Source organism: Hyla sarda, chromosome 3, assembly GCF_029499605.1.
Source record: "Hyla sarda isolate aHylSar1 chromosome 3, aHylSar1.hap1, whole genome shotgun sequence".
NCBI classification, from domain to species: Eukaryota; Metazoa; Chordata; class Amphibia; order Anura; family Hylidae; genus Hyla; species Hyla sarda.
In genome coordinates, this window is record NC_079191.1 from 334,336,077 (window position 1) to 334,356,130 (window position 20,054).

Genomic DNA, 20,054 nt, shown 5'->3' on the forward strand with positions numbered 1-20,054 from the left:
TGCCATTTATCATTGTAGGTGAAAGTGAAGCGTTTTTTACACTTTTTTTTGTGTGCTGGTAATGTGTAGGCGAACCAAATTTATTAAATGGTCACAGAGCATTTGATACATTTTGTGCAGGTCACATTTTCTGAAATTTCTCTCTTCACATACACCAAAAAGCTAAACTAAGTCTGGGCTGGTGTAGTTTTAAAGACATTTCGGTGGCTTTGCGCCTTTTTTTCACCTTTTCACAAAAAGGCGCAGTTCATTAAACCCTTCCAAATCATGTGTATTCCCAAAATCAGTGGATTGCAACTCAAAATCAGCAGAAATGTGTAAACCAAAAGGCACAAAAAAGGCACAAATAACCCTGCTTGCGCATTTTTTGAGCCTTTTGTAGATGCAAAAAACAGTCTAAAGACTATAATAAATGTCAGCCAAAGTGTTTTAAAAAGTCTCCAAAAAGTTGGAACAGGATTGGTGTCCCAAAATGGGGAAGAAAAAATAGGCTTTATATAAAAATCTGAAAAAAAATGAGCCCTTATTTTCGGGTCACGGGTTGTCCAAAAATTCTCCCTTTATGGTAGTTGCAACAGGCTTGGTGTTCTGAAATGGTCAAGAAGAAATCGTTTTTGTATAAAAAGCAAAGAATAAATAAATAAATAAAATCACCTTTTTTTTTTTTTTTATATTGATCATGGGTTGTGTATGTGTAGGCCTGGTTGGAAGTAGCAGCAGCAAGAGTGGTGAACTGGTAGTAGCCAGTAAAAAACAGGCAGTGGTGGACTAGTGATACTTCTAGTCAGGCCTTGTGATGCCACTTCTTGTGCTTACGCAGAGCTACAATTTAACTCGGACCCTGGCTATGCCTTCCTTTTTTCTGCAGAGACCTCAGGCTCCTTCTGCTGCTAGAAACAAAGGAAAAGATGATCCAGCAGAGTTCATACGAATCCAGTCTTTATTGAAGATAAAAGCAGTACATCAAGCGTGGATGGATGGGGACAATGTCTGGACGCGTTTCGGATGGTGATCCATCCTTTGTCACAGATAACCCACTACTGCCTAGTGTCTGTATTTGTAGACAACTGGGCTTCAATGGAAAAAAGTACAAACACAGGTGCAATTAATACAAATATTAAAACATGTTACCTCCCACTTCCAAGGCAAGAAGAGTAATGCTGCTGTAAACGAGGTCCATGTCTTGCAGGACTATGCAAACTGAAGGCAATACAAATCAGATGAATGTAAAAGAAAAAGCCACAGTCCAAGCTTGACACACAACCCCATTCACACACAGTATTTTGACATGAATTCACTGACTGTCTTGTTCTAGTTATATTGACTTGAACATCATGCATAACAAACTAGACAGGATAGAATTAAAATATCAACAGTCATGAAATACGATCCTAATAATGTAGGAATAGTTCTTACCTAATATTGAGTCAGGCTGGTTCAAGTGTATTCAAAGTAAGTTCCGAGAAGGCTTTGTGATTGAGAAAAAAACTGTACTGTGTTTGTCCTGCTGCTGCTACCTATACTGGTCCTTGGCAAATTGGTGGTGCCCACAGAGCTGCTACTGCCACCAACATGCTTAGTGGTGCAGGACATGGCAGGGGTGCTCTTTTTTTCTAACGCTTCCTCTGCCAACAAATCTTTAGAGATTTGGATGTTATTGGTATGTTTTGGGGTAAGTTGACACTTGCCAATAAGTCAAGTGGCAGAGAAACTCACTCTCAATGCTTTTAATACCTTTTTGTTAAACACAGGTAGAAACAATATAGTCCTGATTTACTATTGTAAACCCGGCATGCTTTTTTCGAGTTGTTAGCCAAAATATGGTGCAGCATGGCATAAGTTGGCACATTGCGCCACAAATTGTGCCTGTGCCAGAATTAAACCCAGTTAGTTATAGTTGGAAGAAATGTGCAGCAGCACTTCACTCCTTGGCCGGCACTCTATGCAGAAGGTGGGCTCCATAAACTATCATGAAGCCTGTCTTCCATAATCAATCGCTCTGAGCACAAAGCCTGAGAGTGAAGCATGCCACCACACTTTTACCCCGCTATATTGAACAATCGGATGGGGTTTCTCCAACCGATCTTTATTTTTAAATCCAAAAAGTAATAGAAGGAAATAATGGCACTCACCAGGGTATCTTAATGAACATCTTCTTTATTTAGCTATACAGGGAAGGGAGAGGTTTACAGCAGGCTGAGCCATCACATCACGATTTGACAGATTCTCCCACTTCTTACCCACTTCTCCTTCTGACACATCAAAAACTGCCATTCACTTGCTGCCTAAAACATCCCATGCCTTGTTATATGCACTTATGACCAGATGATCAGTGTTAATGACTTCATCTGCCAGACAATTATACAGAAATGTAGTGTGAATTTGGCTAGTGTGATTCTCAATTGAGGATGAACATTTATGGACTGGAAAACATTTTAGTTGGTTAATCGTAGCTAGAAACATATTGAATCTATAAGGTGAAATTGTGATACAGAATTGTGTAGAAAACGTTTTGTATCACAAGGCAGTTGTGCTGCCTCTTAGTGGTTGTATTTGGTGTTGAGTGAAATTTATTTTTCAGTATACTTATGCGAATTCTACTGACATAAAGATTTGGGGACCGTTAGATCATATGAAACAAGGAGCATGTCCAGTGCATGGTTGTACTTACTGCTGTCATCTTTGTAGTAGGACCCATGCACCAAACACCAAACGCATTGTCCATGGTACAGTTGCCACCAATCATTCTACCTACATACAAGTAATGTCACACTTGCTTGGCAACATTGGTGGCAAATATGTATCATCACATGGCATTCAGCTTAAGATACAAATGTCTGAGACATGGGGCAGCTTGTGATGTAATGGCCATAGTGACATTTTATGAAGGAACAAGACTAACCCATACCACACTTCTGCAATAAATGCAACAATTGTCAAGACCGGGGTGGACAGGGAGAGTGAACCCTAAACTGACACTAGAAAAACTCTCCCTGCCTACTTGCTCATCCACCCTAAACGGTGGATCGACAACTTGGAGCTGGTCCCTCCCTAGACTAAAGTGCAGTGGGCGGAAAAACAAATAATAATATACTAAGTGGGTCACAGGCCAGAAACCTAATGGGAAAACTACTAAACATGCAGGTATACAAGACAGTATATATAAAGGCAAACAGGACAGGCTATAGTGTTCTAACATACATTCTAAAAACGGAACTAAGATAAACAGCAGGTATGAGTAACTGAACTAGACAAGGTATAGAATGAGTAAACAGCAGAAACTAGGAAATGCAGGGTATAAACTGAAGAACTGAATGTTAAACACCAAACTGATCAGGAACATAGGACACTGTTTACACTGGACTCTGATAACTAACACAAACAGATTAAATTCAGAGGACACAGATCAGTGAGTAAGCACAGAGGACACTATAGACTAATGGTAAAGTACAGAGGAAACACTAGATCAGTGATCATGGATCAGTGTATGTACAAAAAACTCAGAAGATAAGATATCATGAACTCTCGAGACTCCCCACATGGAGTGACATTAATACTAAAGCCAAATAGAATACTGGCCTAGTAGGAAACATAAATATAATACACAGAACACTATATAGAGGGTACTGTACAAAAAAGACTCTGAACAAAGACTAAGATAAAAAACTAAAGCTGAACAGACATACAAAAATCCTAAAAAACGACAAATGTAACGCAGACTAAAATCTATAATAAACAGGACTATTAACCATGGTTAAAAACTTAGAAATATTACAAAGTGCATGATTAGGCAGACATGGTCAGCATTGCACAAATCACCAGCAACCAGAGTGCAGCAGAGCTTGGTTTTAAATAGCCACACCCGAGTTGCAATTGGCTCAGAGCATTAACTATTCCCCTGCCAGTGAGAATAGCAAACTGCTCAGAGAAAAACTAGAGTCTGAACAGACCCCAAGACATAAGAAAACAAAAATAAATGAACATTACAACAATTTTCTAAAATAACTTTTACTTTGCCTGTATTATTTTGTAAGCTATGCACAAGATACTGTATATACTTTGGTATATTTGGAAATTATAAAAAAGTGCTAATGATTTTCACTATTTTATTTACGGCACCAAATAATTGACTCTCTTGCCGTAGCTGAAAGAATAGAATTGGAAATTACAGGAACAGTCCAAGTATTGCAGGTATTTTAATTCCTTCTTATACAATATTTAATGGCCTCACAAGCCTGACATACTTAAGGTATAAAACCTAATGCCTTCTGCATCCCACAATCCATTCAGATTTCCAGCTTCTTGCCATTTATAACGATTGCAAGTCAGAGAGAAGGAAATGTTTTTACCATTGGAAACTATCTTAAGGCCTGGCAAAGTGAATATTGAATTCCACTAATCTTTCCTGTCTATGCTGGTTGTAAAATCAGCAGCCATCTTTTCTTTTACTCCATTAAGCTAAAAAAGAAATATAACCTATAACCCTGTAAGCAAATGTGTGACTACTGTCAGTGTACTTATGTATAGCGAGTCCAGAATCAATAGTATGCTATGTAAAATAATGGAGGCTGGAACTGACTCAAGCAGGTTTATACTTTAATGGATTAACACCACTGGCTGTGGTTAATTTATTGCAGTATATTGCACAAAATCCACATCTACAGCGAACCAGATCATGGTTTTTGTTTTGTTTTTCAGAATATTTAAGCTAATGTTTATTTGTACATGATTTACAAAGGCGGCAGAATGTTTTCTTCTGCTGCATGTGAAAAGCCCTGAGATGGCATCATTCAATATTATTGAAATGATCAAAGAAATTTGAGTTCAATGTATATTAGAGACTTGTGTGTACCTGCATTTTGATATACAGGGTGGGCCATTTATATGGATACACCTTAACAAAATGGGAATGGTTAGTGATATTAACTTCCTGTTTGTGGCACATTAGTATATGTGAGGGGGGAAACTTTTCAAGATGGGTGGTGACCATGGCGCCCATTTTGAAGTCAGCCATTTTAACCCCTTAAGGACACAAGGTTTTTCTGTTTTCATTTTTTCCTCATCACCTTCTAAAAATGATAACTCTTTCAATTTTGCACATAAAATTCCATATGATGGCTTCTTTCTTGCGCCACTAATTCTACTTTGCAGTGACATTAGTCATTTCACCCAAAAATCCACGGCGGAACGGGAAAAAAATTCAATGTGCGACAAAATTGAAGAAAAAATGTCATTTTGTGAATTTTGGGGGCTTCCGTTTCTACGCAGTTCATTTTTCGGTAAAAATAACACCTTATTCTGTAGGTCCATACGGTTAAAATGATACCCTACTTATATAGGTTTTGTACTTCGGAAAAAAATCATAACTACATGCAGGAAAATTTATATGTTAAAAATGCTCATCTTCAAACCCCTATAACTTTTTAATTTTTCTACGTATAGGCCGGTATGAGGGCTCATTTTTTGCGCCGTGTTCTGATGTTTTTATCGGTACCATTTTTGTATTGATTGGTCTTTTTGATCACTTTTTATTCATTTTTTCATTATATAAAAAGGGACCAACGTGTGGTGAGGGTCAGGGAGAACACAGAGCAGGGGGAGGGGGAGTTGACTGTCCTCTGTTATGTGAGAGGTATGTGCAGGCTTGTAGCTCACAGTGCTGCTCCAGGCTGGGAGCGAGTCCTGAGCTGAGAGTACTGAACTTCCTGTGGAAGGACCAGTGCCCTTTCAGCATTAGTACTAAAAGCTGTACACTTACTATGAAAAGCATAGGAAGCTGCCTGCAGACCAGGCATAGAAGAGAAACCCCTAGTGGCCAAAAGTATAAAATGAAAAAACTGGTATAAATATTAATATTTTTTAATGAAGTTATATTACAATATGTCTTCATTAATGATTATGAACAACATATTAAATGTTTTTGTTGATGACAGGTACTCTTTAAGGAGTTAAATCCAACTTTAGTTTTTTCAATAGGAAGAGGGTCATGTGACACATCACTTATTGGGAATTTCACAAGAAAAACCATGATGTGCTTGGTTTTAACGTAACTTTATTCTTTCATGAGTTATTTACAAGTTTCTGACCACTTTTAAAATGTGTTCAATGTGCTGCCCATTGTGTTGGATTGTCAATGCAATCCTCTTCTCCCACTCTTCATACACTGATAGCAACACCGCAGGAGAAATGCTAGCACAGAAACATGGGGTACAGCAGAACAGGTCTAGAAACATGGGATACAACAGAACAGCAGTCAACTGAACCTTCTCAATGGATAATCACTTTGTAGCTTAGGTGAGATCGTTAGGGCGGAGCATCCTTAAATAGAATATGGCAGTCATGTATTGGAGGGGGAATAGAGTCAGAGGAGTGCACAAACCCTTAGAGAGATAGGCCTCGTGTAGCTCCTGCTAGATGCACCAGACACTGTCGCTGGGTGAGACAGTGCGGAGGGAACAGCCTCCAGCTGTGCATGCTATTTGGCCCAGGTAGGCAGTGGAATGTGGTACACACTGGCAACTGCCAGCATTACAACTACCTTCTATTCCATACCAGGTTTCATATGACAAATTTTCAGACCATCATACGTTATACATTGTAACCATTTTCTTTTAGGAAACCACATTTCAATGCGATTTTAGGTGGTGTTCTCACTGAGGTTTCACTGTATCATTCAATTTATAGCTTTTCTAAAGATGGGCAGGTTATTAAAACCATGTGCAGAACATGGACCCTTGAATTGTGGGTCCTATGGAGGGGGGGGGGTATATAAGCAGTACAGATGCCGCTTGAAACAAACAAGTTATTTCCATGCATATATGTTTGACCATGTCTAAGACATGTTGGTTTAATAATTTTTTTACTGATTTTAGTATGTTAGCATTTATTTTTATTTTTCTGTCATTGCTTTGATTACATTCTATATTTGTTATATATTCTATATTCACTTCTGCATTTATGTAGTAGCAAAGCAAATGATAGTGATTTACAGTACAGGCATAGAATATAGAAAAACACTCTACTCTTAAGTAACTTTTTGTCATGTCACATGGAGACCTAAACTCTCTTGCCTATACTTTCCTGAAATATTTTGAAGTTTCACATGGCTGCCAGCGTGAGTCTTATTTTTATAGCTGAAACAATGACGGACAATTGTAAAGCCCACTATTCATCATCATCATCTTCTTATGTAACGCTGATGGGGTTCCCATGACTCAATGTCACAAGGCAAACTGTGATGTTTATCCTCCTGAAATTGTCTAAATTAACTTAAATTGAATTTCTTTGTATCATGTGCTTGTTGTATTGATGTAATTTCCATAAGAATTCTGTAGAGGCCCACACGATGAATAGACATGTTCAGAAGGAATATATAATAGATATAGAGACATAATATAAACATTATATAGAGAATGTTTAGTGGCACATTTAGTCAATACAGAGGGGCAGGTGGTTTTCCTGTAAATATATCCAGTGGTATAACTATAGGTGGTACAACTGCTGTGCAGGCTAACTGTGTTCTGCATTGTACATCTGGTGAGTGGCATGGCTGGTCTTGGTTATGCATGCCCCTCTCCAGGTTTGCATGTGTATTTGGGGTCTGCCCATTTTACTCCACTGGGCAGCGTTTGGAACATTTATGTTCCGAATGCTGACCAGTGGAGTACCCCTCTAAGCCTTTAATGATGCTGCCTTGTTTTTGCTTAATGACTGGGACCATGACGTCACGGCCTGCCCCCTTAATGCAAGTTTATGGGATGGGGTGTGATGGCTGCCACACCCCTCTCATAGACTTGTATTGGGAGGGCAGGCCGTGGCATCACGATGCTGTTTTACACTGCCAGCTTTCTCAAATGCACTTGAGAAAGGTGGTAGTGTATCACCGAAACCTTTGTAACTTTAGTGACAAATAAAGCTACATGTAGCTAATAGATGGCACCGAACGATCTCCGGTACTGTTCAAATCGCACCTACCACAGATTGCTCTGTGCCAGATATTGTAATGGTTTAGATGGTGCTCTTAAAGCTGAAAGCAGCATTTAAACAGTGAGGCATTACATTATTGGTGTTCAGGTCACCTCCCTGAAATAAGGTTGCGGGGAGCTGAACCGTTGTCATGGCATCCATTGGCTTTCTGAAGGGCTTTGTGGCTGCCGTAACCTTCAAAAATATTATCCCCTAAAATAAAAAATTTAATCGCACCCCCTTTTCCGATTTTTAAAATAAGACAATAAAGAAAAAACATGAACATAGTTTATATGTGCTATAATATAATATTGAAATTGAAGTAGTAAGACATATCCTACAGACCTGATAAATACAGATATCTAAATTTTACCACACAATGAACAGCATAAGAATTAACCACTCACCCCCCTCCCCAAATGAGCAAAATAGTATTTTCAAATTTCACTTCCACTTTTTTAACTTATGGCAAAATGATGGGTGTAAATACAAAGTACAATTGTCAAGGAAAAAACAAGCCCTTATATGGTTCTGTGGATGTGAAAAGTTATGGTCATTAGAAGGAGAGAATGGCAAAATAAACATGCTAAAATTTTAATTTTGGAGATCATTAAAGAGTTAAATGTGCTTAGTTATATTCTGCCACCAATGTGCTTGGTTGAAAGAAAGTCTAAATTGTGACAAGGTTTCACTTGTTAACAAATTTATTGGTATATCTTAAAGGGTTTGTCCGGTTATATGGTGCAAATCATTGTATTTAGCTTACCAGTTCTGTGCCTGGTTTCTTTTCCTTGTCTGGTGTTCTTTTGTAGTTATTTTAAAATCTTCCTGGAAGTTACTGTTTGTTACTCGCTTCCTGTGACTGGCGCTCACATTTCACTCAGTGTTGTCGGCCATGTTGTGAGCGCCACGTCCCTTACTCAGCTGTGACGTTTTCTGCTGCACCTCCTCCCAGCTGCTGCTCTGTCCTGCCCCTCATGAATATGGTAATCACATTCACAAATTGTTTTTTATTTATTTTTTTACTGATTCATCGGTTGTGATGAATGATCTAATCTAATGATCAGCCAATAGCTGTTCAGAACAGACTCCGCAGCACCTATCTTCTTACTTGTGGTGCGCATGTCTGTTCCTTGCTGCGCAGCGTCCTTAGCAACTAACTAACTTACTTCTGAGCAGACAACTGCAGTTCTGAGGGACTACTACTATTCCCATCATGGAACAGGCTGGTTTCCATGTTGGGAGTAATAGTTCCTCGGCTGCTGGAATATGCCGTCAGCTGGGGAGGCTACATTAGTGTTTGTACTACTACCCCCATTATGGAACAGAGTCTGTTCAATGTTGGGGGTAGTAGTACAAGGGCTGAATTATTGATTGCACCGGGTCTCCCTTCTGACACCTGATGCCATCAGCAGTTATAAAGCAGAGGAGCGAGCGGCATTTTGCACTACTCTGCGATGTATACTTAAACATCATTATTAAATCCCACGCGGGGAGCCTTGAATGGCCGGTGTGAGGTGGTTTTTTGCGCCCCCGTAGATCCATGCATCCGCTCCACCCCCAGCTCTCCCAACATTTCCAAAGCTAGAGCTGGGGGAGGGCAGAGCAAGGGGAGGGAGGAGGTTCACGCCCCCTCCCTCATCTCCCCTCCCTGAGCTCGGCTGGACTCAGATCTCTACGGCACGCCCCCTCACTGAGGACATAGATCGCCACGGCAGGTCCCCTTCTCATCTCCCCGAGCCGAGGACGTAAATCTCCACGGCAGGTCCCCTCCCTCATCTCCCCGAGCTGAGGACGTAGAGCAGTGCTCCCAATGAGCTCTATGTGTAAAGGGGGACATACTGTACGGGCTAAAGGGGGACATACTGTACAGGCTAAATGTCCCCCTTTACACATAGAGCTCATTGGGAGCACTGCTCTACGTCCTCAGCTCGGGGAGATGAGGGAGGGGACCTGCCGTAGAGATTTATGTCCTCAGCTCGGGGAGATGAAGGAGGGGACCTGCCGTGGTGATCTATGTCCTCAGGGAGGGGGCGTGCCGTAGAGATCTGCGTCCAGCCGAGCTAAGGGAGGGGAGATGAGGGAGGGGGCGTGAACCTCCTCCCTCCCCTTTCTCTGCCCTCCCCCAGCTCTAGCTTCGTAAATGTTCAGAGAGCTGGGGGAGGAGCGGACGCATGGATCTACGGGGGCGCAAAAAACCACCTTACACCGGCACCGAGGAGCCATTCAGGGCTCAAGGCAGGGTTTTAAATTACTACTGTGTTAACCCTAAATATATGCCCCCGTGCATATTTTTTATAATTTATTGGCCCCAGTGTGTATAAGTTTATTCCCTCCCCCCCATGTCAATATCCCCCCCAAGTCAATATCCCCCCATGTCCATATCCAACCCAGTGGTCTTATTCCCCGGCTTCCTGCTGCTCCTCATCTTCTAGGAGCAGAGCAGCAGCGGGGACATGTCAGGCGGCAGCTGTGGCGGAGAATGAATGAATGGAGCGGACATGATGGACATATTGGCTTTATTCATTCTCCTCCGCATCCTGACATGTCCCCACTACTGCTCTGCTCCTAGAAGATGAGGAGCAGCAGATAGCCGGGGAATAAGACCACTGGGGTGGATATGGACATGGGGGGGGGGGATAAACTTATGCACACTGGGGCCAATAAATTATTAAAAATATGCATGGGGGCATACATTTAGGGTTAACACAGTAGTAATTTAAAAACCCTGCCGTGGGCCCTGAATGGCTCCTCGGTGCCGGCCATTCAGGACTCCCCACGGGGGATTTAAAAATTATGTTTAAACAGTATATACATCGCAGAGTAATGCAGCATGCTGCTCGCTCCTCTGCTTTATAACTGCTGATCGCATCAGGTGTCAGAATTGAGACCTGGTGCAATAAATCCTTCAGCCCCTGTACTACTACCCCCAACATGGGTCAGAATCTGTTCCACGATGGGGGTAGTAGTACAAACTAATGTAGCCTCCCCAGCTGACTGCAAACTCCAGCAGCCGGGGAACGATTACTCCCATCATGGAAAATAGCCTGTTCCATGATGGGAATAATAGTAGTCCCTCAGCACTGCAGGAGTCTGCTCAGAAGTAAGTCAGTGTTACGTTATGCGCTCTGGCCACACACGCTGGCCGTGAGCACATGGTTCCCTTACCTTCTGCTGCTGACGGGGCTGGGACTCTCATCGCGGGATGCGCTCACATGCGAGCCCCAGTCAGTCACTCTCCAGGTGTTTCTCCTGCCTCTGCCTCTCTTCTCTGGCATGCGTGTCCCCGTCCCCTAGGGTGGGTGCGTGCCGGAGATTTAAGATTTAAAGGTCCAGTACGCTCATTAGTGTAATCCACCTGTGGTTCATTTATAAATTCCTCCTCAGTTCCCTGCCGGATCTTTGTTGCCTTGTGCCTTTGAGAAAGCAGAAAGCGTTCCTCAGTATTGCCTTGCCGTGTATCAGGTCTCTTGCTCTTGTGACTTGACCTGGCTCCTCTGCCGCCTGCCTACAGAACTCCTGCTTCGCTTTGACTATGCTGATGTGCCTCCTGTCCTGACCTTCTGCTATCCAGACTATGAGCTGCCTTATCCCTCCTGTGCCTCGCATCTCCTCAGATGCCTGTGTGGTTGAGCCGTGCCAGGGGTAGCGACCTGGGTGCTGCCTGCCGCAGCAAGTCCATCCCGCTTTTCGGCGGGCTCTGATGAAAACAAGCTGCACCTTAGACTCCACTCCCTGGTACGGTCCGAGTCATCTGCCACACAGGTCCAGCGGATCCACATCCACCGGGGTTCCTGTCTTCAGCAACGTGAGTGTTACAGTCAGTTGCTAAGGACGTTGCACAGCAAGGAATAGACATGCGCACAACAAGTAAGAAGATAGGTGCTGCAGAGTCCATTCTGAAAAGCTATTGGCTGAACATTAGCCAATGACTGTCACAACCAATGAATCTGTAAAAAATTAAAATTAAATAAGCAAATGTGATTACCATATTCATGAGGGGCAGGGCAGAGCTGCATCTGGGAGGAGGTGCAGCAGAAAACATCACAGCTGAGTTAGTGACGTGGACAACATGGCCAACAACACTGAGTGAAATGTGATTGCAAGTCACAGGAAGCCAGTAACAAACCGTATCTTCCGGGAAGATTTCAAAATAACTACAAAAGAACACCAGACAAGGAAAAGAAACCAAGCACAGAACTGGTAAGCTAAATACAATGATTTGCACCATATAACTATAAAACAAAAAAACACTGGACAAACCCTTTAATATTCTTATTGATATGAAAAAATTTCACCAAGAACTAAGGTAACAATACATTTTATGAAAACATTTTGGCCCAGATTTATTGGCAGTGTCTCATTAGCCAACATCAGAGCGTGATCAAGCAGTTGTTACTAGGGGTGTGAATCGCCAAGAATTTGGCGATTCGATTCGAATCGCGATACCAGTGTGGCGATTCGATATATCGCGATATATCGCGATACCGTCTAGGTGACGATACATCGCGATATATCGCCCACCTGGGAGCATTCATAGATCCCAATAGACACCGCTGTCAGCTTTGACAGCGGCGATCTAGTACTCCGGTGCTCACTTTTCTCATGTTATCCCGTCCGGGCTGCAAAATAAAATAAAACGCACTTTATCTTACCTGCCAACGAGCCCGCGGAGCTCCGGTACAGGTGTTGGGTCCCCGGGCTGTATTCTTCTTACTTCCTGTTAGTCCGGCACGTCACATGGAGCTTCAGCCTATCACCAGCGGAGGCGGGACATCGCTGCGGCCAGTGATAGGCTGAAGCTCCATGTGACGTGCCGGACTAACAGGAAGTAAGAAGAATACAGCCCGGGGACCTAACACCTGTACCGGAGCTCCGGGGGCTCGTTGGCAGGTAAGATAAAGTGCGTTTTATTAAAAATTCCACATCCCTAAAAGAATCGATTCAAAAATATTTTGAATCGATTCTGTATCGGCAAATGAAAAATCGCGATTATCGCGAGAATCGATTTTTTTCTTACATCCCTAGTTGTTACTGTGAAACAGTCCATCGCACTCAGTCAGCTTCTCCGGAGCTGATGTCTGTTTTCCTCCCTTCCCTTCTGCACTGATGTACCGTGCGATTCTTCAATAAAGATGAACTAACTTTTTGCAACTACGAACCTGGTGAGTGCAACGAATATTCCTTTCTCCTTCAACATACTTCATTAGCCAACATCGACCAATGGGGCCCAGCTTCCATTTTACCAGCACAATTTAAGAAATGAAAGCAGAGCTCCAGTGGTTAATATGGGCAAATCAGACATTTTTTGTCGCCGACAGTTTTGATAAATCTGAGCCATTACATTTAATTGCATACTTTTGACCCCAGCGTTTTTTATTGGGATGGATTCCTAAAGTGCAAAAAGTTAATTTCTAAAATTTTTGTTGCCACAAAACGTTTCAATCAAAGAATAACTCCTCGGAGCCAAACTGTCTTTTACCTTTGAGTTCGTAGGGATGTGAGTTGTGCATAAGTTTTATGGTAATGCCAGAACAAGCTTTAGCTAATTTTTAACATTCGTAGATAAAACAAGTAAAACTGCTAAACATAATGCATTGCTCCTGTGACTGCTCAAGTAGAACCAGATTTCGTTCTAACTGCTTGATACAATGCATATGTATTGTAGCGTTCTCACAAAAATCTCAAGCTATCCTCACGGGCCAACTACTTCATTCTGATCCGACACCATAAATTTACCCTAAGGATTCATGAAATGTAAGAACCTTGTGCATAAACAAGCTGAACTAAAGCAGATTATATAGAATAGGATTTTGACTGCTGTGCCTGCCTTTCAGCAAGTACCTTTTACAAAGAAAGATGATGTTGCCATGTGGGGAGAAAAATAGAATATTTAGGTCAAAGAACCATATAATGGGTTTCTTGCATATTCTGTATGTAAAATAAAGTAATTCCCCTGCATTTACCAGATCCTAAATATAAGCTGCAGTATAAGTTCAAAAACCTACTATCCATTGGGCAGGACTAGTACTGTGGTACTATTTTATGGGTTAAAACTATATAGATATATATATATATATATATATATATATATATATATATATAATTACATTTTTTTTTATGGATACATTTTATTGCATTTTCAGCTTTCAAATGTAGAAACTCAAGAATGACAATTTCCCTCCTCTCCCACTTCAACCACTGTGGTCTCATATAGAAGCAAGAGGCAGTCAGTCACCATATATATCATTGTTATCAATCATAGCGCAATCAGTGCAGTAGTAAGAAGATAATAGTTTATTTATTACATTACATGTATTCCACTTTTTGGGAGGTCAGATGCACAAAAAATGGTTATTCTCCCATAGTTTAAGTGTTACCTAGTACAGTATATATTTTTCCCTGAAGTAAAACATGGTGTTAGGGACAAAAAATGTGTTTTATTTTTCTCATTTTAATTTTTCTCATTTTTATTTTTCTATAGATCTGATTTTTTTATAGACTTTGTGTATGTGTATATATATATATATATATATTTTTTTTTTGCCTTTCTTTTCTATTGTAATGCAGTGCTGTAATGCAAGTATTGACAGGCAGCCTATCAGGCACTTGTACTTAGGGCCTTTGTTAGTCTCCTTGCTGCCATAACAGCCCATCAGTTACTTATGGCATCACAGGGTACCAGTGTATTTACAGAAAGAGCCGCCTCCATTTGTGAAATGACTTAGGAGCCCAGGCTGTCCCTGCGCCTAATACAGCTACTACAGGCCACTACTACTCTAAATGTGCAATGGAGGAATAGGTTGTGTGGGGCTTTCAGTTCCTCATCTGTCCTTTTAGCATAGGCCTTCAGTGTATGATCGGTGGTATCTTCCTGAAGAGCAGCCATTAATTAAAAACCTTGTCATTAGGGATGCACCGAAATTTTGGCCGAAAATGGCCTTTTCGGCTAAGGGGATTTCCTGCCGATAATTAGGGGCGTGGCTTTCACTTTATACGCTCTCCAGTGTGAGGTGCAGAATTGCCTCATCCCCTGTGGGCGAGAACTCGGGCTCGCTTCATATTGGCTAATGTCGGACATCGCTGATCCATGTGATGTCTGGCATTAACCCTTCAGATGCCGCAATCAAAGTTGATTGCGACGTCTAAAGTGCCCCGCTGGGTCCCGATCAGCTGAGAGGACGGGTGGAGGTTCCCTACCTTCTTCCGTCCTGTCTGATCTGTGCTCCAATAATGCAGGCCTTAGCAGCCTGTGGTAATGGAGCACCTATTGCACTGATCAGTGTTGTGCTGTAGGCTCCTATAGCATAGCATTAATCAGTATCTAGAAGTAAAAAATTACATCTGTGTGTCTCCAGCTGTTACAAAACTAAAACTCCCAGCATGCCCTACAACCATTGGCTATCTGGGCATGCTAGGAGTTGTAGTTTTGCAATTAGCCCCTAAACTAGCCCCTATACAACCCCATATATGGGAAAAATAAGAAAGTTATAGGGGTCAGAAGAGAACACTTTAAGCATACTGATTTTTTTTCTTCTTTTTTTTAAAGATATAAGGGGGAGAATTATCAGAAGGTGCTGAGGAAAATGGAGTAGTTGCCCATAGCAACCAATCAGATAGGCGTGTGTCCTGGAGTCAGTGTATGGTGAGTGGCAGTGCTGGCTCCAAGCCCGGCCAGTACTTTCTATAGCCACCCCGTATGTGTTCCCATGTCACCTTCAAGTACATCAGTACCGAAAAAATTCTGATAATACAATTTTGCAAAAACTATATTGAAAAAAAAGTGGGCGGGGCAATTCAGTTTTCCGTCAAGCACAGCCTAAATTTTCTGTTTCAAACCAAAATTTCCCTTTCGGTGCATCTCTATTTGTCATGCCTCCTTTCAGGGAGGCCCTTCATTAGCCATGGATGTTTGAGGTGTTATTGCTGCTTATGATGGTATCTAATATCCTCAAGTAGTCCTAAGAGCATGCAGGATCACAAAGTCACAGCGTCCTGGGTTCTAATCACTAGGGATGCACCAAAATTTTGTCTGCTGAAAATTATTGGCCGAAAATGCCCCTTTCGGCTGAGGGAATTTTCTGCCTATAATTTCAGCGGGGGGAGGCAGGGAGGACGACGTGACTTGACCCTTAGAGGACACAGGGGGTACAGGTACACCCTGGGCACCTGGGACTTAGCGCACCATGATGTGCCTGTACGTCCTGAGTCCCACCACAGCTATGACGCTAGTGTAGGAACTGTGCTGTAAGGAGAAAAATAAAAAAGTAATGGCTCTTAGAAAGCGAGGAGGAAAAAGTGATAATGCTAAATTGGAATTTCCCTGTGTCCTAAGGGCAGAATGGACTGTGTGGCACCAAGTACCAGCAGGATCTCCACATCTGAAGCAGGACCAGTACCTAATGCTTGCTGCATTTTTCCCACATTTGCCCATAATTTATAAGGGGGTCAAGCTGGTTTAGTGTACAGGGCGTGATGTTTATTTTATTATTAGTAGCATGGAATTTTTAATTTCAGATTACTTAAAGGGGTACTCTGCCTCCAGACATTTTATCCCCTATCCAAAGGATAGGGGATAAGATGTCAGATCGCCCTGGTCCCGCTGCTGGGGAGCCCCGGGATTCCCGCTGCGGCACCGCGCTATCATTACTGCACAGAGCGAGTTCGCTCTGCACGTAATGACGGGCAATACAGGGGCCGGAGCATCGTTACGTCACGGCTCCGCCCCTCGTGATGTCACGGCACGCCCCCCTCAATACATGTCTATGGGAGGGGGCGTGTCGGTCATCACGCCCCCTGCCATAGACTTGCATTAAGGGGACAGGCCGTGATGTCACGAGGGGCGGAGCCATGACATCACGCTGCTCCGTCCCCTGTAGCGCCCGTCATTACGCACAGAGCGAACTCAGCAGCGGGACCGCGGTGATCTGACCTCTTATGCCCTATCCTTTGGATAGGGGATAAGATGTCTGGGCGTGGAGTACCCCTTTAAATTCACATATGTATTTAACTAAAAAATTCTGACAATTTTACAAAAACTATATTAAAAAATTGGCTGGGGCAATGTATTTTTGGTGTCTGTTTTTGACCAAGCACAGCCAAAATTTTCGGGTTTGGACCAAAATTTCCCTATCAGTGTATCCCTAGTAATCACACCACCTCATGCTTGATTGATGGCCCAGGCACAGCCAACATTGCAACTCTCTACTAAAATCTTGTGCTAGCCCAGGGAAAGCGATATCCCTTGGCATGAAGCAGCTTCTGGGAGCAAAGGGCGCTAAGTGGTGATGTCTGCTGTGTCTGGGCTGTCAATCACACATGAGTAGGAGTGATTACAGCCCAGGGCATGGTGACTGTTTGGCAAAGCCACACTCCCTTATTGGCATATGGTGTGGAAAACTTTTAAAACCGAACATCCGGACATGGTAAGAAACCTTATTTTACCCTATATACCTGTTGACACAAGTTACGTAGGGTAAAATCTGGTGATAGGATCCCTGTAAAGCAAAGTCAAAGATTACAGCTTTAGAATTATACGATTATCACATACCACAATTGTGGCCATCCTGAATGCGATCTTGTGCTGGTCCTTCCCTTTTTGCCTGCAGATTGTTTGTTGGGGGCACGTCCTCCTACTATGCCCAATTCAGTATTCACTCTGACCCAATTTATCTTGCTGGCTGATAGGATTTATCTGGCATTACAGTGGAAAACCTCTTTACTTTTTCTGTAACCTGAGTGGTTGCTAGAGTCAATAAGATATTAAGCAAAAAGATTTCAGCCATGCGTTCTGACTCTATGACTCTCTTTAAGAAAGTTTGGGCCCAGTCAATCTCTTCGTTATGCCCCAGACAAGTCCTACTATATTGGGTTGTAATTATAACGGTGGCCTTGTGTCTTTCTTTTTCAGATTTTCATTTATATTTTCATATAGTAGAACTCTTGGGTATCCATTGCTACCGTCCTTTACCCCATGATACATGCTTTTTGGATTTTTTTTTCATCCTTTTGTATTATTGCTTGCTCTGAGGGATGCCTCCCTGTTTTCTGTACTGTGATTCTTCTTTATTATAATAAAGATTGTCTCTTTGTGAGCAGTGTTGGTTTTATTTTAGTAGTGTATACACAGCATATGTGATGGTTATAAGCTTAGGGCAATAAGTGAGTGTTTTTTTTTTTTTTTTTTTCATCTGATCTTGAGCTGCCCACCATAACACTAGGTCTATCAGTCATACAATGGGTCTTCTGTGTGTTCCTAGTGAATTGATTGTGTGCTTCTGTGGCCTGCTGTGAAGTAAAATATTAAAATAGGTATCTACTTTCTTTTTCTACCCAGAATTGCTCACTGCCTGTGCTTGGAATCTCTGTGTGAATCCCAAGAATGCTTACTACTTCATTTTCACTCAGCCAACCGAACCCTTCAAGAATCCAGAGTCTCTACTTTCTAAGTAATACAGTGTTAAATCTGAAATGTCTGGGGCAAAGGACAACTGGTCTGTATATATAATTTTACTTATGTTTACCTTTCAAGTAAAAGACTTTCAATCCATACATGTTACATGCTGTTTACTGACAAATATCCTTGTAATTTTATCATGATAACGTTTTGTAAACATAGACCTTGGGACTAATAGGTTAGTAAATCTGTAAAAATAAGACTTATTTTCCAAAAATAAAAAAATTCTGTTAAACTTAAAGCAGTACTATAATTTTAGAAAATGTCATTGGTGGGGGTCTGAACACCAATATATATGACATGACAAGTTTTTTTAAACGACAATAACACCTTAAGGGTAAGGTCACACGTGGCGTATTTTGCTGTATATTCACTGCTGCATATTTTTATATCCATTAAAGTCAATGGGTAGAAAAATACACAGCTGATTTTGCTACCTGTTGACTTCAGTGGGTAGGAAAATATGCAGCAAAATACGGCATGTGTGGCCCTACCCTAAGGTGTGGGACTTCTTAGTTGATATATTTATATCCCCTCTCTAGAATAGGCCCTAGCGTATTATCTCCGGGAATTTAAACCCCTGTACCCCACTGCCGTAAGTGTCTCCATACAGTAACTGATATGGTACAGTTTATACTGTGACAAAGTTGATTTGGAAACAGCTCTGTGTTTCTTGCCTGAATAAAACTGGTTTACTAGTATGAAAATGTTATTACCTACATAGTCCAAGGTGGCACTTCTGAGGCTGGTACTGCCTCCCTAATCTAGCCATGTGGTTGCAGTGTAACTGCAATACCAGTCATAGACATATGAAAAAGAAAAGAACCTTATTGGGAAGTACATTGAAGAAGCAGCAGAGCTGCATGCTCTTCTTTTTGTTGGGGGTAGGGGTTACCCAGTGTCAGACCTTTACCAACAGCACATTGTAGGCCCATCCTAAGGCTGAGCCAACAATGTTAGGAGCATTTCAACACATAACATGTTATATATTAGTAGATCTGCAATTAGTGCATTTAGAAAACTTACGATTTGTTTACTTGCAGATATTGACATTTTTTGGCCCATTTGGCAGCTATCTTTGCAAAAGTAGAAACAGACGTTAATTATTGACAACTAAACGATTGCACTTCCTGTTGTCACTTCTGTAAAGATGGCTACCAGAACTGATTTGAAAAAAGGCTTATATCTGTAAGTTAAAAAAACAAAACATTATGTATTTTATCAAAAAATTCTCTTTAAAGGAAATCTGTTATCAGATTTTTACCATGTATGAAGTGTGGCAATGCATTATATATATACTGTATATATATATGTTAATATCTTCTTCCTTACGATCCCTGGGAGACGTTTCTGCCTGAATGGATGTTGATATATAGTTTAAAAGTATTCCCCCATAGGTAGTCCCGTGGGCTGGGGGCTATACTTACCTAGTGCTGCCCCCTCAGCATTGACAGCAGACGGAGCAGAGCGATGAAGTAGGTCATACTTATATACCGTATGTATTGTAAAATCTGATGACCGGTTCCCTTTAAGTATAAGAACATGCCTAACAATTTTTTCACATGGTTATTGTAATTACGATATTGTTTTTAGGTATAAAAATATGTGTATGCATTTCTGACAATGGTATTGA

The 20,054-nt window shown here is 41.7% G+C and overlaps 1 protein-coding gene across 3 annotated transcripts in view; it reads left to right on the top strand.

Annotated features, from left to right (window-relative positions):
- Positions 1-19,588, top strand: part of MTHFD1L (methylenetetrahydrofolate dehydrogenase (NADP+ dependent) 1 like) — a 249,628-nt gene extending 230,040 nt beyond the window's left edge. For all 3 annotated transcript variants that reach the window (XM_056567352.1, XM_056567354.1, XM_056567353.1), the window contains one exon: positions 18,302-19,588. The gene's annotated coding sequence lies outside the window, so the exon portion shown is untranslated. The remainder of the gene's footprint in view (positions 1-18,301) is intronic.
- The last annotated feature ends 466 nt before the right edge of the window (positions 19,589-20,054 follow it).